Here is a 17398-nt window from a genome sequence, read left to right as displayed (position 1 = left end):
GAACTGAAAAAGCTTGGGTGGTGGGTTTTCAAATGCTTTTTACATTATACAGAAATATTGTTTATAATCAAATATTATATATATATATATATATATATATATATATATATATATATATATATACATATGAGTTTATAATCAAATATTGAATATACAGAGATATTGTTGCATAATTTTTTCCTGGGTAAGGGGAGAGCCACCTGGCTGGCCATCCTGGGCCCTGCAGCCTTCTCTCCCAATGGACAACCCCATGACTCTTCCCATTTATCTCTCCCCAGCAGCTTTCCGGGCCCAAGAGCAGCCATAGCCAAGATGGAGGAGCATCTCTTCCCACCCCTGCAAGTCTGCTCGGAGCCTCCTGTCCTGTCCCGCCCCACTTGCCTGCATGCCTCCCCAGCTCCAGTGCCTAAGTTCCTGACATCCGCCTGCTCCTCTGCCTCTGCTAGCCGCTCTGCAGCTGGATTGACTCCCTCCCAGGAGACTGGGGGGGTGGCAGAGCTGGGAACAGTAGAATGAGAATACTGTATTTCTGCGTATATTCCTGCAGGTAGTACACAGAGATGGGCATACAGGTTTGTTTGTTTTTTAATAGGGCCGATGATACAGGTTATACTCGTGCTGCAGGTTACACTTGTGTGCTGGATATCTTCACAAAAACACGGTAATAAATAAAGTACTTTTCTGGTTTTGTTATAGAAAAACAGCCTATACATATCACCTTTTCCTCCCAAGGCTGCAGTTCACCCCATAAACACATGATACAATTATGAGATGGTTATCTAAGTATAATAAGGGTATATTCCCCATGAGAGAGCATACAGGTATGAGATAGTTCTCTAAATTTTCCCACATGGGATAAATCCTTGGGGTTGTCTTTTAACGAAAGGCGGTATATAAACGCAACAATAAATAAATAAATAAATCACAGCTTTGGGGGAAGGCTAATTTTAATCTGGAAAACAGCACGGGTGAGAGTTCTTGGTGTAGAAGCCCTGATCCACTTTGCCCTCCCTTACCTGGTCTTGTGATAGCAAGCATGACTTGTCCCCTTTGCTAAGCAAAGTCCACCCTGGTTGCATATGAATGGGAGACTAGAAGTGTGAGCACTGGAAGATATTCCCCTTAGGGGATGGAGCCGCTCTGGGAAGAGCAGAAGGTTCCAAGTTCCCTCCCTGGCAACATCTCCTGCCTGCAAGCTTGGAGAAGCTGCTGCCAGTCTGTGAAGACAATCCTGAGCTAGATAGACCAATGGTCTGACTCAGTATATGGCAGCTTCTTATGTTCCTACTCCATGGCTGCTAGTAGCACTGAAAAAAACAAACAACGGAGGAGATTTTGTTCATAGATCTTCTGCCTCACGTCTAGTTTGGCCCTCAGTTAACCAGGATTCAGAGTTGAACCAAATGTGTGATTTGGGGCAAGTGACTTTGTGCCTGCCAGCCGTTCTCCGCCTGCAAAGTGGGGATAAGACATGGTCACGACTATTGCCAGGTTGGGATTAAATGAGAGCTCCCTGTCTACAGAAGGTGCTGCAGAAGCTCCCATTCATGAATAAGCAGGGGCAGCCCTTTCATGAGGCAAGGTGAGGCTGCGGTTGCCTCAGGTGGCGGAGTATTGGGGCATCAGCAGGGCAGCAAGATGCTCCCTGCAACACTGCTGTGGAAGCAGCTCTTGGGAACCGATCTGATCTTTGCAAGCAGTGCCTCTCCTCACATGCTTTGCAAAGCTTGCACGAAACATGAGGACAGGAGAAGAGGCTGCAGCCTCCCTCCCTCCCTGCAACCTCACACTCAGGTTTCATTCTCTCACTCACCTGAGAGACAGACTTCCTCTCCCTCTCTATTCCTTCCTGATGCAGAGAGCAGCTAGGCTGTAGGCCTTTCCCATCTCTCTGATGTACTTCCCAAAGGAACTATTTTACTTAGAACTATAACTCCATGTCCCCAAACAGTATTAATTAGCAGTGCTCTCCTCACCATTGCACTTCTGTTGCAGGTGGGGTGGGTAAATGATCTCCCTTCCCAATCTCTAAAACAAAGATGAAAGGGAAAGAACCTTATAAACTGCCCTGAACTCCTTGGAGCAAGGGAGGGAATATATACATGGGTTCTCACCAATGTTGATTGGGCAAGACCAGTGTCCTGCCCAGCATCAGGAGCTGTGTGCACTCTTGACTGTTGATTAGGAACATAGGAAGCTGCCATAATACCAAGTTGGTACCAAGTCAGACCATTGGTCCATCTAGATCAGTATTGTCTACAGAGACTGGCGGTGGCTTCTCCAAGGTCTCTCTCTCAGGAGTTAGTGATGTGCACGGACGGGTCCAGAGGCTATTCTAAAGGCCTCCGGACCGATCCGGACATGGGGCGGTCCGGCGGTCTGGCGCTGGGGTGGGGGGTTCCTTTAAGGGCAGGGGGAGGGTGTACTTACCCCTCCCGCTGCTTTTCCCCTGCCGGTGTGCGTATTTAGTAAGCATTTGGGGCGGCACGATACCTCTTCCCCCGGTCGTCAGCAAAAGGCTTTAGAAAGCCTTTTGCGCGTGCGGATGTCGCACACGCACGTCATGTCTCCCTGGGACCCTGCCGCCCCAAATGCTTACTAAAATACGCACGCCAGTGGGGGGGGAGTGGCGGGAGGGGTAAGTACACCCTCCCCCCACCCTTAAAGGAACCCCCACTCCAGTGCCGGACCGCAGCTCCGCAGTCCCATGCACATCCCTATCAGAAGTCTCCCCTGGCATCTCCCTATCTGGAGATGCCAAGGAGGGAACTTGGAACCTTCTGCATGCAAGCAGGCAGATGCTCTACCCAGAGCGGCCCCATCCCTTAAGGATAATCTCTTGCAGTGCTCACACATGCTGTCTCCCATCCAAATGCAACCAGGGCGGACCCTGTTTAGTAAAGGAGACAATTCGTGCTCTCTTCTCCCGAGGAGAAACCTAGGTCGGTTTGATTGTGTGGGAGCCTCCTGATGGGTAGGACGGCTTTTCCTCCTGCCTCATTGAACAGCTGGGTGCAGGTGCAGAGTCGGATGGCGACATCCCCCCTCCAGCCTCAGGCTCCCACTCCTTCACTCCCTCCCCCTCCCGCCTAGGTTTTTCCTTGCACAGAATAAAAAACCAGGAGTGTGTGCCTCTCCTGAAGCTAGGCCGGACGCTTGCCTTACCCCGTTTACGGTCATCAAAACAAGCGACTTACATAGCAAGCCGATAAGGAGCTTGGCAATGCCATCACATCCTCTTTGTCAAAAGCACAGACTCAAACACCTGCGGTGATAACTCAGAAAAAAACACCACACACACACACACACACACACACACACACACACACACACACACACACCCCATTTGAGCTCCAGCAGTTTTGGCACGGAACATATGAAGCATACCTGTCGACTGCCCGGGCATCTCCACACAGACCGTTGTGCTCTCCCTCCCCATGCACAGCTTTCACCTTTTGGGCCAGAGATTCTCAAAGCCGGGTCCCCAGATGTGGCCGGACTACAACTCTCATCACCCCCTGCCGCATTGGCCAGGGATGCTGGGAGTTGTAGTCCAGCAGTCTCTGGGGGCCCAATTCTGAGAACCCCAGTTTTAGGGCGGGACAGCCCAGCCCACTCCCCTGTTTGCATCTTCCTCCCGCTGCTCCATTAAAGAGGTCCATTGGGAACAAACAAGCAAGAAGTCAAAGGACTTCAGCCTTCCTGCTGGGCTGAGAAACCGGCTCCCGCTTTCTTTTCAGAGGCACAGCCTGACTCCTCAGCTGCCAGCCGGCACACCGCTCCTCCTCGGCTATTCAGAGACAGCATGCAGCTGCAACGACCTTCCTTCAGCTGACACCACGGCAGCTGCTCAACGGAGAGCAGTTGGCCGGCTGCTGCTCACCTTCTCACCACCTTAACAATCCCGACCTTGTTTTTCCAGGGTGTCTTTACCCACTTTCCCCTTTCACCACAAATGGCTCCTGCCCCTGATGCTCAAACTGTTCTGGGCCCAGCTAGCCTACCCAGCTGCCGCTATTACTACGACGACGACAACAAATATTTATATATCGCGGTGCTTTTCAACAAAAGTGTCCAAAGCGGTTTACATGGAGAAATAATAACTAAATGAAGATGGCTCCCTGTCCCCAAAGGGGTCGCAGTCTAAAAAAGAAACGCAAGACAGACACCAGCAACAGTCACTGGAGGGATGCTGTGCTGGGGATGGATAGGGCCAGTTGCTCTCCCCCTTGCCAAATAAAGAGAATCACCACTTTGAAAAGGTGCCTCTTTGCCCAGTTAGTGGCTCCATTTCTTCACATTAGAGCCATCTTCCCAGCCAGGAGTATAATGCTGCAACGGGGTGGGGGGGGGGATGCATCCTCCCCAGTTAAGACATGGGGGGATTTGAATAGCTTCATCACCCCACTAGATTTGCTGTTTAAACACACACACACACAAAACTCCTTGCACATTGAGCTAAGTAAGTCTGAGCATATAAAGAGTGCCTTTCTCCTGCAATAACTGAGCCTTAAAAAAAAAAGAACTTTTCTTCTAAAGAGAAGGAATGTTTCCTTTGATGCAGCTGTTAAAGGTGCAAGATTTGTGTTGTAAAAACACAAGAAGGGTCTGACTAGAGAAAGCAGCCTCATATTGAGAAAAGACTGGGCCTTGTGGTCGCAAGCATGAATTTCCCCCCTTGCTAAGCAGTGGCCGCATTTGCATTTAGAAAAGAGACGAATATGAGCACTGTAAGACATGCCCCTTGAGCCACCTAATGGAGCAGCGGGCGGGGTGGGGGGGGACTTGCCTAGTAAGCAAGCGGTTGCTGGTTCAAATCCCCGCTGGTATGTTTCCCGGACTATGGGAAACACCTATATCAGGCAACAGCGATATAGGAAGATGCTGAAAGGCATCATCTCATACTGTGCAGGAGGAGGCAATGGTAAAGTAAAGTAAAGTGAAGTAAAGTATGCTGTCAAGTCAGTATCGACTCCTGGCGGCCACAGAGCCCTGTGGCTTTCTTTGGTAAAATACAGGAGGGGTTGACCATTGCCATCTCCCGTGCAGTATGAGATGAATGATGCCTTTCAGCATCTTCCTATATCGCTGCTGCCCGATATAGGTGTTTCCCATAGTCTGGGGGACATACCATGGTAAACCCCTCCTGTATTCTACCAAAGAAAGCCACATGGCTCTGTGGTCGCCAGGTGTTGACACCGACTCAACCTTGCAACTTCACGTTTACTTTAAGATATTCCCCTTCGGGGATGGGGCCATCGCTCGGTGGAAGAACATCCGCGTGCTTGCAGGCAGAAGATCCCAGTTTCACCCCCTGGCAGCATTTATAAGTTATTAATAATATTTATTAATTAATATTAATAAGTTAATAATGTCTATATATTTATATTAATAAGCATTACTATTTATAAGTTAGTCTATTCATTAATTGCCATATATTCATTCATTCATTCATTCATTCAAACTACTCCAAGGGTTGGGGGTGGAGGTATTATTGGTAATGTCACCTGGGATTGCCAGTCAGCACCACATACTGCTCTGCTCCAAGCTTGCAGAAAGCACTGCCTTCTACTACTTCTTCTATGATGACTACTACAACTACTACTAGCAATCAGGTACATTCGGACATTCAGATTATTATTATTAGTAATAGTAGTAGTATTCATATTATTATTTTACATTTATATCCCGCTTCTCCTCCGAGGAGCAGATGCTCTTCCCCAGTGCTCACATGTAGTCACTCAACCAAATGCAAACCCAAGCAGCCCCTGCTTAGCAATGGGGACGGTTCATGTTGGCTGTAAAAAGCCCAGCTCTCCTCACCTAGTTCGTTCCAGGTGAGCCACTCCCCTTTGCCACTGGGACCAGTGGCTGAGAAGTGGGTGACTTCGTCGGGAAGGCTTGCCGGTCGAAAGCTAGCACAAGTCAGGCTGGGACAGCAGCCAGGGTCTCAGTGGGAGGCACAGACAGGGGGCATAGCTCGAGCTCCATTCAGCAACTTCCAAGAAACCAAGATACGTGGCTGTCTACAGCGCCAGCTCCAAGTTCCCTCCATATCTCAGTCTGAGAGAACCACAGTTTCCCCGCTCTGTGTGAACCCACTCTATGATACCTTTCTGCCCTGTAAAAGGCTACCAGACTATAGGAACTCCCACCCACCTGAACCTCTCTCTATAGGCAAAGACTTTCCAGGCAGCAGGAAATCTATATTTTCTGCTCCGTTGTACCTAAATTGCATGTTACTTGTCTTAACTTTGGTTTTATTGTGTTGATTTTCTTTTTATTAGATGTTTCACTGTATGTGGCCCTGAGCAAAAGTGTTTTAGAAAGGAAGCTAAGCAGTTCTTAGATGAAGAAATAAAAATCTCATGGGAGCCTAAAGTCCTTGCAAACTTACTTGGGAAATCAGATGATACTAGATGGTGGGCAGACGCTCCCCCCCACCCCCCACCCTGCCTTCCCTCAGCATCAAAACTACATTCTAGGTCTAAGTGCTGGATGTCTCTGGTTCAAATTAGAAATCTGGAAGAAGAAGAAAAGTAAAAGGACACTGGGAGTAGGGAGAGAGCCACATGCCTATTTTGGGCAAGGGAGAGGAAAAACCAGCTTTCAGACACATGTAGGTATGCAAAAGTTTGATTACAAACATTCTGGCACCTTGGATAGTGTTAGGGAAGGGGGCTTGTCAAGATGGAGTTTTGTAGCCACTGTCGTGACTGTACCACATGTAGGTGGGCAATTGCGTGCTTTAATATTCCCTGAAGATTTCTTTTAAAAGCTTCTTCCTGCATTTATAAAATTAGCACTTCAAGGGCAGAGATAGGTTTCTCCCTGGTGTACTAATTGCTTGCTTGCTTGCTTCCTTCCTTCCTTGCTTCCTTATCTATCTATCTATCTATCTATCTATCTATCTATCTATCATTGGTGAGCATTTCAGCAGCTACTTGCCTGGAAACTGAAATGGTACATTCCGAACAGGGCTGTACTGTATGATGATTCTGAATGCGAAGATCAGCTCTAACGGCAGACATTCAGCGATAGGGGCTTGGGTAGATCTGTGTCAAATTAAGTTGACTGTTCAGGCGTAATACATTTCCATGCCTTTCCCTGCACGGACAAAGACTAAGTGGGGAGGAGTTGGGCATTTACTTTGCTGTGTGAACTTAGGGGTTTTAGATCTAATTTGGCAGCAGTCCGGTGTATAACATGTTCACATCCCAATACTTGATTATTGTGAAGAAAGGCTCCCATCCAATGCACACTTACTGGGAAATAAACTCCATGGCTGTCAGTGGACTTACTTCTGATCAGATTTGTGTAGGACTGAGTTGGACATCACAGCAGCATCTCCACAGCCTACTCCTGCTCGCTTCCAAGCCCCTTTCCTTCATGACCTCTTCCAATCCCTTTTCCTTCCCAAAAGATGGATAACAAACCCATGAAGGTGTTTATACAAGGCCAGATTGCTGGGGAAATGTCAGCATGTGGTGAGAGAAAACATTAATGGTGTAGCACCAGGGAACAAGCAGGCAATTGCTTTGCAAGAAACAGATCATTCCACCTGCCAAGGACCCAATACCAAAAAAAAAAAAAGGCTTCATAAATCTGTGGCAGAGGCCCAAGATGAAAAACATAACAACTTGCAGCAGAGGGAACCATTCAGTGATTCATTTCCACAACGCATAAGGATTTCTGTCATTTGCCGAAGGCAAGCTGTGCTTCGATATGAGCTTCCAGTCCATATGTAGAAGTACTTTTGCTCTCAACGGTGTGCATCTGTCAGTCTCTGTAAGTGGATGTTTCCAAAGAGTTTAGTGCAACGTAAGGATCTCGGATTTTATTTTTTTATTATTATTTTTTTTTGCAGGCTAGTTTTAAAAAAAGATAATTTGTTTACAGCAGTCTTTGTGTGGCAGAGAAGACAAAGAATCTTGGAGCACAGGAGTTCTCGTTAGTGCAGGAGAAAAAGATGTCCACCGACCCCGCTCAGGTTCTGCCTGGATAACTAGAGCTGGGCTGAAAACCTGCTAAGTGGGCAAAGTGTCTGTGCTAACTGGGCAAAGAGGCACCTTTTAAAAGTGGTGGTTCTCTTTATTGAGCAGCGGGAGGGCAACCGGCCCTATCCAACCCCAGCACAGCATCCCTCCAGTGGCTGTTGCTGGTGTTTATTTTATGTTTCTTTTTCAGAATATGAGCTCCTTAGGGACAGGGATCTTTCTTTCTTTCTTTCTTTCTTTCTTTCTTTCTTTCTTTCTTTCTTTCTTTCTTTCCTCCTTTCTTTCCACAAATTATGTATATCGCTTTGGGAACTTTTGTTGAGGTATATGAATATTTGTTGTTATTGGAAACCCCACCCAACCCTGGTTTTAATGCAGCCCCATGGGCAGGCTGAGAAGATTGGGAATGGGTGGGTGGGATCTGGCATCTTGAGATTGTGTGAAATGGGGTGAAATATTTGAGGGGGTGGTTTTTTGATAGGGACAGTTGTCCTCTCTGAGGCCACCAATCATCAGCCACTGCCCCCGCCCCCAATTCTCCCTGGTGGTACTATAGGGTGGCATAGCATAATTCCCAGGGGGCATTCTGGGAGAGGAGCACATGCAAATCTGTTGGTGGCAAAAGGAGGAGGGAAGCTGGCAAAACAAGAAGGCTTCTCCAGCCTCCCAAATTTGAGCTGAAAATTCCTCCCAAACTGTTTAAGATTGCAGAAGTGGCATTGCAGGACTTGGTGCTTCCCCACCTTTCTTTACCAAAAAATAATAATTAAAATTAAAAAAATATCCTTACAAATAGAAACATGGGAGTAGGGTCTGCAGCATTCATACTGATCAGTGTTAATTTGTGTAAGGGGGCACTGAACTAAGGAATCTCGTAACAGGATGCAGAAACTATATTCCCTGCCCCACCAGGGCAGTTCTCAGGCAGAGGAAGCTACAAGCAGGGGAGGGTAAACTTGGCCCTCCAAACTTGGCCCTGCTCTTGAATGACAACTCCCACCATCCTCAGCCTTGTGACTGGGGATGATGGAAGTTGTAGTTCAACAACAGCTGGAGGGCCAGGTTTGCCCACCCTTGAGCTACAGTATTGGTCTGGTCTTTGCTGTACAGTAGCGCCACCAATATAATGGCCAGAAAGGGTACTGCAGTTTATCAGCTTAACAAGACCAGGCGATCAGGGAAGCCATTAGGGGCCTGGCTGGCCTTTTATAACTGTTGCTTTAAGCTTGTTTCTTTAGGCTGAACAACTTGTGCTAAAGTAGCCGCATAACCACCTTACCTTCCCCAATGTGGGTTTGAGGATATGGGTTTACCATGATAATGCATACTTTATTTTATGGACTTAAATATTTATATCCTATCATTTCGTCACAAAGGGACCGCCAAGGCCTCTTACAACCATCGAAGGAGCCATTAAAAAACCCTGTAAGGTGCCGGTGGTGGTGTCTCAAACTAAGGCTCAAGGAACTAGCACCCTATGGCCAATGCCCCTGGCAATACATCTCCTCTGCAAACCTCGCAGACTATCTACCTACCTACCTACCTACCTACCTATCTTTATTGCTATGGTCACAGACCAGCAAATACTTAATACAGTTCAGAAAAAACAAAGTAATTAATAATACAGTAGCACAATTAATACTGTAACGGACGATGTCCACCTATGCAGAGTAAATTCGAGCACCTGGCAGACTAGGTATTGCAGTGCCAAGTCGAATATGACGATACGACAAATATTTTTATACAGCTTTTCCACCAAAGTCCCCAAAGTGGTTTACATATGTTGCAATTTGTGATTGTTTAAAAAAGCACCAAGAGGAAGCTGCTCACTCCAGTTATTTATTACTGATTGATTGATTTGATTTGATTTATATACCACCCTTCCAAAGTGGCTCAGGCCGCCCTTCCAAAGTGGCTACCGAGTCTCCCATCTGGGAACTGTCCACACCAAGCAGGGGCGTAGCAAGGTTGGAGAGGGCCCAGAGACAAGATTTTAAAATGCCCCCCCCCCCAGCTCAGCTCATGAAGTAAAGAAATCTTAAATGAGGCCGAATAGTGATAACAAAAAGCATAGTAAAAATTATATATATAACCTATGTGCCACAATAGAGCATCATCCTAAATTATTTTTTTAAAGGTTTTGTAAATTGTGGACAATGCAAGTCATTTAATGGTACTAGAGAAAGACATGCTGTTCTGGTAGATCCAGGTCTTAACACTCACATCAGTTTTGGAGGATGAATACAACTGAAGGAAGCCCAGGCAGGTGCGTGGCTGGAGGAGTCAGTCATGTGACTTGCCTGGGGGGGGGCCCCAAGGCAGTGGGCCCCCAGACAACTGTCTCCCCTTGCCCTATTATAGTCATGCCCCTGACACCAAGATCAGCTTAGCTTCAGCAAGGTGGCTTTATCATGTGCCTTCAGACTATGCTCTGTCTTTTGCACAAGTGCCATGTTAGTCTCAATGTCAACCGTTGAGATGAAGAGACTCAGTATTAAATAACTTTGCACAATTACCTGCAAGGCAATTAGCAGTGGGCGCCAGTTCTGCTGAATGCTGACCACACATGCTCAACGTCTCGTGAGACATTTATTATTTATTTATCTATTCATTCATTCATTCATTCATTCAATTCATTACATTATAAACTGCCCCATCCAGAGGTTCTGGGCGGTATACAACTAGTTTAAGAAACATAAAAACAAACATCATTTAAAACACCCTACTTAAAAACAATATCAAAACAACTTTAACACAATTTCATAGGATCATAGGAAGCTGCCATATACCAAGTCAGACCATTGGTCTATCTAGCTCAGTATTGTCCACACAGACTGGCAGCGGCTTCTCCAAGGGTGCAGGCAGGAATCTCTCTCAGCCCTATCTTGGAGATGCCATGGAAGGAACTTGGAGCCTAGATGCCCTTCCCAGAGCAGCTCCATCCCCTAAGGGGAATATCTTACAGTGCTCACACTTCTAGTCTCCCTTTCGTATGCAACCAGGGCGGACCCTGCTTAGCTTAAGGGGACAAGTCGTGCCTGCTACTACAAGACCAGCTCTCTTCCCAGTCAAACCAATTAAACCAATTAAAATGCTTAAAAACAATTTCAAAACCTTGGAAGGCCAAGCCAAACAAGTAAGTCTTTAGGGCTCTCTTAAAGGCCAACAGCAAGCCTAGACTGCGGATATCTGCCAGGCGTGCCTTCCACAGGCCAGGAGCAGCTACAGAGAAGGCCCGGTTCCAAGTCGCCACCACACTGCTGCCACTCACCCGTTGCAGCCCCTGCCTCCATGCCCACCCACTCCCTACTGCCACCAGCTCGCTTACCTTTGCTGGCCACAACATGGTATACTGATGTCGCTGTTTCAGTGCGAGCCCAACCCAACAACCAGAGGTGCCAGGGTGGTGACATCATTATACTGTGTCGTGGCCAGCATAGAGAGGCAAGATGGTAGCAACAGTGGCAGTGAGCAGGGCGGGCGTACAGAGGCCAGCAGTGGGTGAACGTGGTGGTTCCCTGGCCTGGCCTTACTCGGTGGCAGCCCATGTTCATAGCATGTTTGCCTATTATAGATCCGCCCCTGGCCCTGAGCACACAGAATTTGACCATCCTGTTTTAAGCCAGGCAATAATTTCATATACAAGGTGCCTTATGTTCGGAAATAGGAGCCTAACCTTGTTCATCAGCATCTTATAGAAATTCACCAGCAATTTTGATGTCTTTTTTCAACCCCAAGAGGTGAACAAGCAGCCTGTAATTTGTTGTTGTTGTTGTTGTTGATGATGATTTTTTTTTTTTAAGTCACAAAATTCTAACAATATTGGTAGTTGCCATGGTGAAGATTTTCTGTGCTGAACTGCAGCACTAGGAGAATGGCAACAAAAACTCCAATTGTTCTAAAGGATAATACCTGGAGCATGACAATGTTTTAAGCCTCATAGCTGGATGTTAGGTAGGAAGCCTAATCACATCAAATATACATGAATGTTCAATGTCACATTTAAATAAAGTGGGGTCAGGCATACCCCTCAGCAAACTGCTCCACAACTTGGAGCCAGCGTGGTGTAGTGGTTAGAGTGCTGGACTAGAACCAGGGAGACCCGAGTTCAAATCCCCATTCAGCCATGAGACTTGCTGGGTGACTCTGGGCCAGTCACGCATCTCTCGGCCTAACCTACTTGACAGGGTTGTTGTGAGGAGAAACTCAAGTATGTAGTACACCGCTCTGGGCTCCTTGGAGGAAGAGCGGGATATAAAATGTAAAATAATGATGATGATGATGATGATGATAATGATAATAACAACCCAAAAAACCCTGTTCTCAAGACTAGAGTTACCTGGATTAATCCTCTTCTATCCACATAGCTCTGGTCATCTGTGGCAGCAGGAGCCCTCCCGACCCCGAAGCTCTGTCCCTGGGTAGCCCAACAGCATGTCTTGTTTTGCTGTTAACTCTGCACCTATTACAATATCATCCAAAATGGCCGCTCTTCTAAACCTCTGTGTCTTACTTTGTGTTCCCCATAATAAGTTCCCTGACGACAACTCTTTCTGGAACACTTTGGTTCCTACTACCAGTCATTGCCATTATGCATACTGTGCTGGTGGCTAGCTTGCCCCAGTGCAAGTGTTGCTACAGCAATGGCTGCTCACAGCCATGCCCACAGGCCCTGCCTGCCTGTCTCATTTCCAACCAGAGCTTCCTCATCCTGCTTTTTCGCCAGGGGACTCATTGAAGGGAGCCCCTCCGTTCCTCAAGGCCAGTCATTATGTCTGGAGGCCTTCACAAATCATTTTTATCTCTTTCCCTTCCAGCGTGCATACAATCTCTGCATTTGGTATGCGAAGAAGTCACTCTCAAAAGCAGAACAAGATCTCCGGCTTTCCAAACGAACGATCTGCCATTGATCTGAAGGAGCAGCTGTGCTAGCTTGCCTCAGTGGGGACTCTGTTATACTTGGCGCGGCTGGAATTCTACCGGCATTCCAGGGTTTGTTTCGGTAGGGAGTGTGAGATAATTTTGTGACAGGCTATTGCCAGGTTTTTCCACAGCTCCCTGGCTGTGGCAACAGGCAAGCATGAGCAGGGCATTGGGTTGAGGTGCAGGAGACCCACATTCCACTCCCCGATTAGTTGTGTTGCTCAAGATGGAACAACACATCAGAATTGGCTGTACAACAAAGATCCAAATGGACCTCATGATACGGAGCACTTCCATGTCACTGCCAGTGACGGCCAATGACATGGAGTAGGCTGCGAAAGGCTACCCATGATCCAGATTAAGCTAGTGATGACTAAACATCACTGAAATAAATGGCTAACCTAAGTCCCATTCATTTCATTGGGGTGTAGTCATGACTTACTTAGTCAGCATCCTACTATAGGCTAGGAATTTTCAATGGGGACAGTCTCCCAGTAGTGGAGGTGTGTCATTCGGGGTGGCCCAACACATATTTGGAGGACCAACCCCCTGCCCTCCCTCGCTCCTTTTTCCTTAAGTGAAGTGGATTAATGAGATATTGGTTGCGGACTGTGAACCTGCATTAGGAACACAGGAACACAGGAAGCTGCCATATATTGAATCAGACCATTGGTCCATCTAGCTTAGTATTGTCTACAAAGATTGGCAGTGGCTTCTCCAAGGTTATAGGCAGGAGTCTCTCTCATCTCTATCTTGGAGATGCCAAGGAGGGAACTTGGGGCCTTCTGCATGCAAGCAGGCAGGTGCTATTTCCAGAGCAGTCCCATCCCCTAAAGATATCTTGCAGTGCTCACACATGTAGTACCCCATTCAAATGCAAACCAGGGCAGACCCTGCTTAGCAAAGGGGACACTTCATGCTTGCAGCAAGACAGGCTCTTTATTTTGAGTGTTTGATTACATAATATCTGAGATAAAATCATTTCGTACTATTTGACTATATGTAGTCTTGTGGAATTATTTTTATACATACAGTTGATTGATATCATATTGGATATGTTGACAATGATCTTTTGGGATGTTTCTTGCTTTCTGCAGTTCTTTTTAGCACAGAAGTCTCCTCTCACAATACATATGCAATTAAAAATAATATTGCTGGTGTCATCCTTTTGAAAGTCAATGTGGCAAATATTGAACTTGTAATGGGGCTTGACTTCATTAACCAACAGGTTAGAAGCAGACATTTGTATCCAACTTGAAATCAAAGAGCATTCCCATCAAAAGGAAGGCTTAAATTTTTTTTTTTTAAAAAAATTCTTTTAAAAGGCTTTTAAATGCAAGTATGCTCCATAACAAAATTACACCACAGTAGTTTCCTCTTTAATAGCATTCTCCTCCCTGAGTAATCTTGTTTTGGTGTTGGGCTTATAATTCATACATCATGACTAATGCTCCATGCACATTGTTCCAGGAAAGAAGCAAGGATAGGGCTCTCTCTCTCTCTCTCTCCTCTCTCCCTTTCTTGTAGCAAAAGCTGTCATTATAAAGTGTTTCCCTCCTGCATGAATTGACTTTTTTACATTCCCCATGCACTGACTGTTAAGTAGTGATGGATCCAGATGTTATCTGAACACAGCCCATATTACAAATCCAGGCAGGCTTCTACTGTTTGCCCCAGGATGAGGTGAGTATAAGTCCACAAGAGTACTTCTCCAGCAAAGATTAAAATTCAAGGGGGAGAGGAAAGTCAACTCTTCGTCCAGCTCCCCACCACCATCACCACTACCCACCATCTGCTGCTTCCAAGCCACTTACTTTTGTTTGTTTGTTTGTTTGCTCCCTTCTCCAGTGCCTAGCATGCTGCTATAGTTACATATCAGATGCAAGGTGCAATGGGAAATGTAGTTCATCCAGTGTCACTGACCCATGTCTGCTGGAGCAGCAACAAAGATAAAGGAGAGGAAGGGGCCTAGGAGAAGAGTAGGCTGGCAGATGCCCAAGCCGGTGAGTGAGAGGGAGTTGGGCACTCATGGGGGACTTAAGAAAACATTTGGACCTTCTTGTGCTCCCAGTGACAGCACTGGGTCCTCAAAGAGATCTGAAACATGCTCAGAATTTGGTTCAGGGGAAAGGGCTTTTTCTTAATTGGTAGAAATAATTTCTTGCCCCCAGGATCAAGTCTGAGCCTAAATGAGAGTAATTCACCCCTTATGAATATTAACAACGCATTTGTCTGAATGAGACCATTGCACAATGTCTCTGGAGCCATTAGAGGTGCCACCTCAGTTAAGGATGCAATGCATCTGTGAGTCCTGACCCATTCATTACAGACCAATAGTCTAGATACCCAAATAACCCCTTGTGGCTGCAGGTGGCAGGGAAAATCAGTAATGGTGGGCAAGCTGTCTTGCAAAGAAACTTGCCTGCCATTATTTATATATTTATATTTATTTATCATATTTATATGCTTACATCCACAGGCCAATCCAATCCAACCCATCCATACAATCCAAATTACAAAACAAAAACAAAAACAAACAAAACACTTTCACAGAACAAAAAAAAAAAAATACAATTCCCAGAGCGAAACAATTAAGATAATTTCACAGGATTTTGTGAAATTATTACAATGGGATCATTGTGCTTCTTATTGCAGAACCCCTGGATTAGGGATGTGCAGAACAGTTTGCGGTGGGAAAGTTCTAACTGCGAACCAGACTGTTTCAAGTGTTCTGATCTCAGAACAGAACACCCTTCAAATGAAGGGCCTGTTCTGAGCTTGGAACGGAACAACCCTCTTCTGAGCAGGAAATGTTCCAGGTGCCATTTTGAACTCCAAAATGACATTCTTCTGGCCTTTGCATATACGTGCCAGCCTGGAAATGACCCAGGCCATGCAGAGGCCCATTGCGCAGGTGTGGTGGCCTCCAAAATGGCCACCACGCCAAGAGGGGAAGACCAACAAGTGGCTGAAGAATGGACGAATGCTGACTTAAGGGAGGCTGGCAGGGGGAGAGGGAACCTCCGCAGACACACATACACCCTGTCACCTTGAACTACTCCCCCAGAAGGGGTTAGTGATTTTTTTTAAAAACCCAACAACTTGTGAACCCCCTTGGAACGAACCGAACCGGGTGGGAGATTTGAGGGGGTGCCAGACCGAACTGGCCCAGTCTGGTTCGGGTCTAGTTTGGATTTGAACCAAACTGAACTGGAACAGCCAGTTCTGTGCACACCCCTAGTCAGCACCAGGGGTGTATCTAGGGGTAGGGCAGGCAGGGCACATGCCCTGGGCGCCACTTGAAGGGGGGCGCCATTTTGTAAAATTAATTTTTTAAAAAACAAAATGGCTGCCAAAAACAAAATGGCCACCGTACATGCTCAAATGGCCTCTGTGAGGCCCTAGGTCATGCCAGGCCTTGCAGAGACCATTTGAGCATGCGCGGCGGCCATTTTGTTTTCAGTGGCCATTTAAAAAATTTTTTTTTTTTAAATGGCCACTGCACATGCTCAAATGGTCCCTGCGAGGCCCTAGAGGCCAGTGGGGGGAGGAGGAACCTTTGCAAACCCCCCAGCCTTTAGGAAGCCCCCCGAAGGGGCTACAGGTAAAAAAATAATAATATATAATATAAGTCACTGTACACATATTCAGATTGGCACTATGTACAGAGAATCAGGGCTTGTGAATACTGAGCTGATGCTTATGAGCTAGAATTGTATTCATTTGCTCTTACTTTGCTTCTTGTGATAAGTGAGTTAAATGTGATGTCTTGCTAATATGGCTATTAATGGTGAATTTGTCTTTGAATCAGTGTGAAATCCTTAATATTAAGGCCCACTGGGAGTTTCTTGCTCTCTTTCTCTCATTTTAACTGTCTTTCTGAAAGACTAGAACATATTCCAAGCAGTGACACAGTTTACTCTGCATATCCTTCAATTATTTACAGAGTATCTGGGAAAAGTCAAATTCTCCATTGATTTTTAAAACTTATGTAATGGTGATGCTACAATACATAGTAGAGAATTAGACAGGCACTTCTGTTTAGTTTTCCAAGTACACCTCCACATAGTATTTGGGTATTTCATGAGCCCCAGCATACTGAAATTTGTAGTTTTCCAGCATTTTTTGGTCTGGCTAAGTCCACTGCTAAAATAGTTTTTGAAATATTAAAAGATTAACGAGCCTGACTTGTATTTTTCAGCTGATATTATGGTAAAGTTATCTGAAAGATGGGTGACAGATGCTTGGACAGGAAGCACAATTTCAGTGTTTGCCCTAGGCACTATTTTCCCTAGATACGCCTCTGGTCAGCACCACCACACAAAGGCTGGCACACATGCTCAGGGGGCCAGAAGAGTGCTGTTTTGGCATCCAAAATGGTTCTCAGAGCGTTTCGAGTGTTCCAAGCTTGTTCCATTGGAACAACCTGCTCGATCAGTTGTCCCAACAGAATGGTCCGAGCATATATGTTCTGTTCT

At 46.2% G+C, this 17398-nt stretch overlaps 1 protein-coding gene across 2 annotated transcripts in view; it reads right to left on the bottom strand.

Moving 5' to 3' along the window:
* The window catches only part of JAG2 (jagged canonical Notch ligand 2), a 154439-nt gene extending 141959 nt beyond the window's left edge, over positions 1-12480 (bottom strand). The window contains exon 1 of one of the 2 annotated variants that reach the window (XM_053280624.1): positions 12337-12480. The gene's annotated coding sequence lies outside the window, so the exon portion shown is untranslated. The remainder of the gene's footprint in view (positions 1-12336) is intronic. The other variant, XM_053280634.1, reaches the window with a different exon arrangement.
* Between the last annotated feature and the right edge of the window lie 4918 nt (positions 12481-17398).

Source organism: Hemicordylus capensis, chromosome 1 (genome assembly GCF_027244095.1).
Source record: "Hemicordylus capensis ecotype Gifberg chromosome 1, rHemCap1.1.pri, whole genome shotgun sequence".
NCBI classification, from domain to species: Eukaryota; Metazoa; Chordata; class Lepidosauria; order Squamata; family Cordylidae; genus Hemicordylus; species Hemicordylus capensis.
The sequence above is the reverse complement of the archived record's forward strand: the minus strand, read 5'-3'. Positions and strand labels throughout refer to the sequence as shown.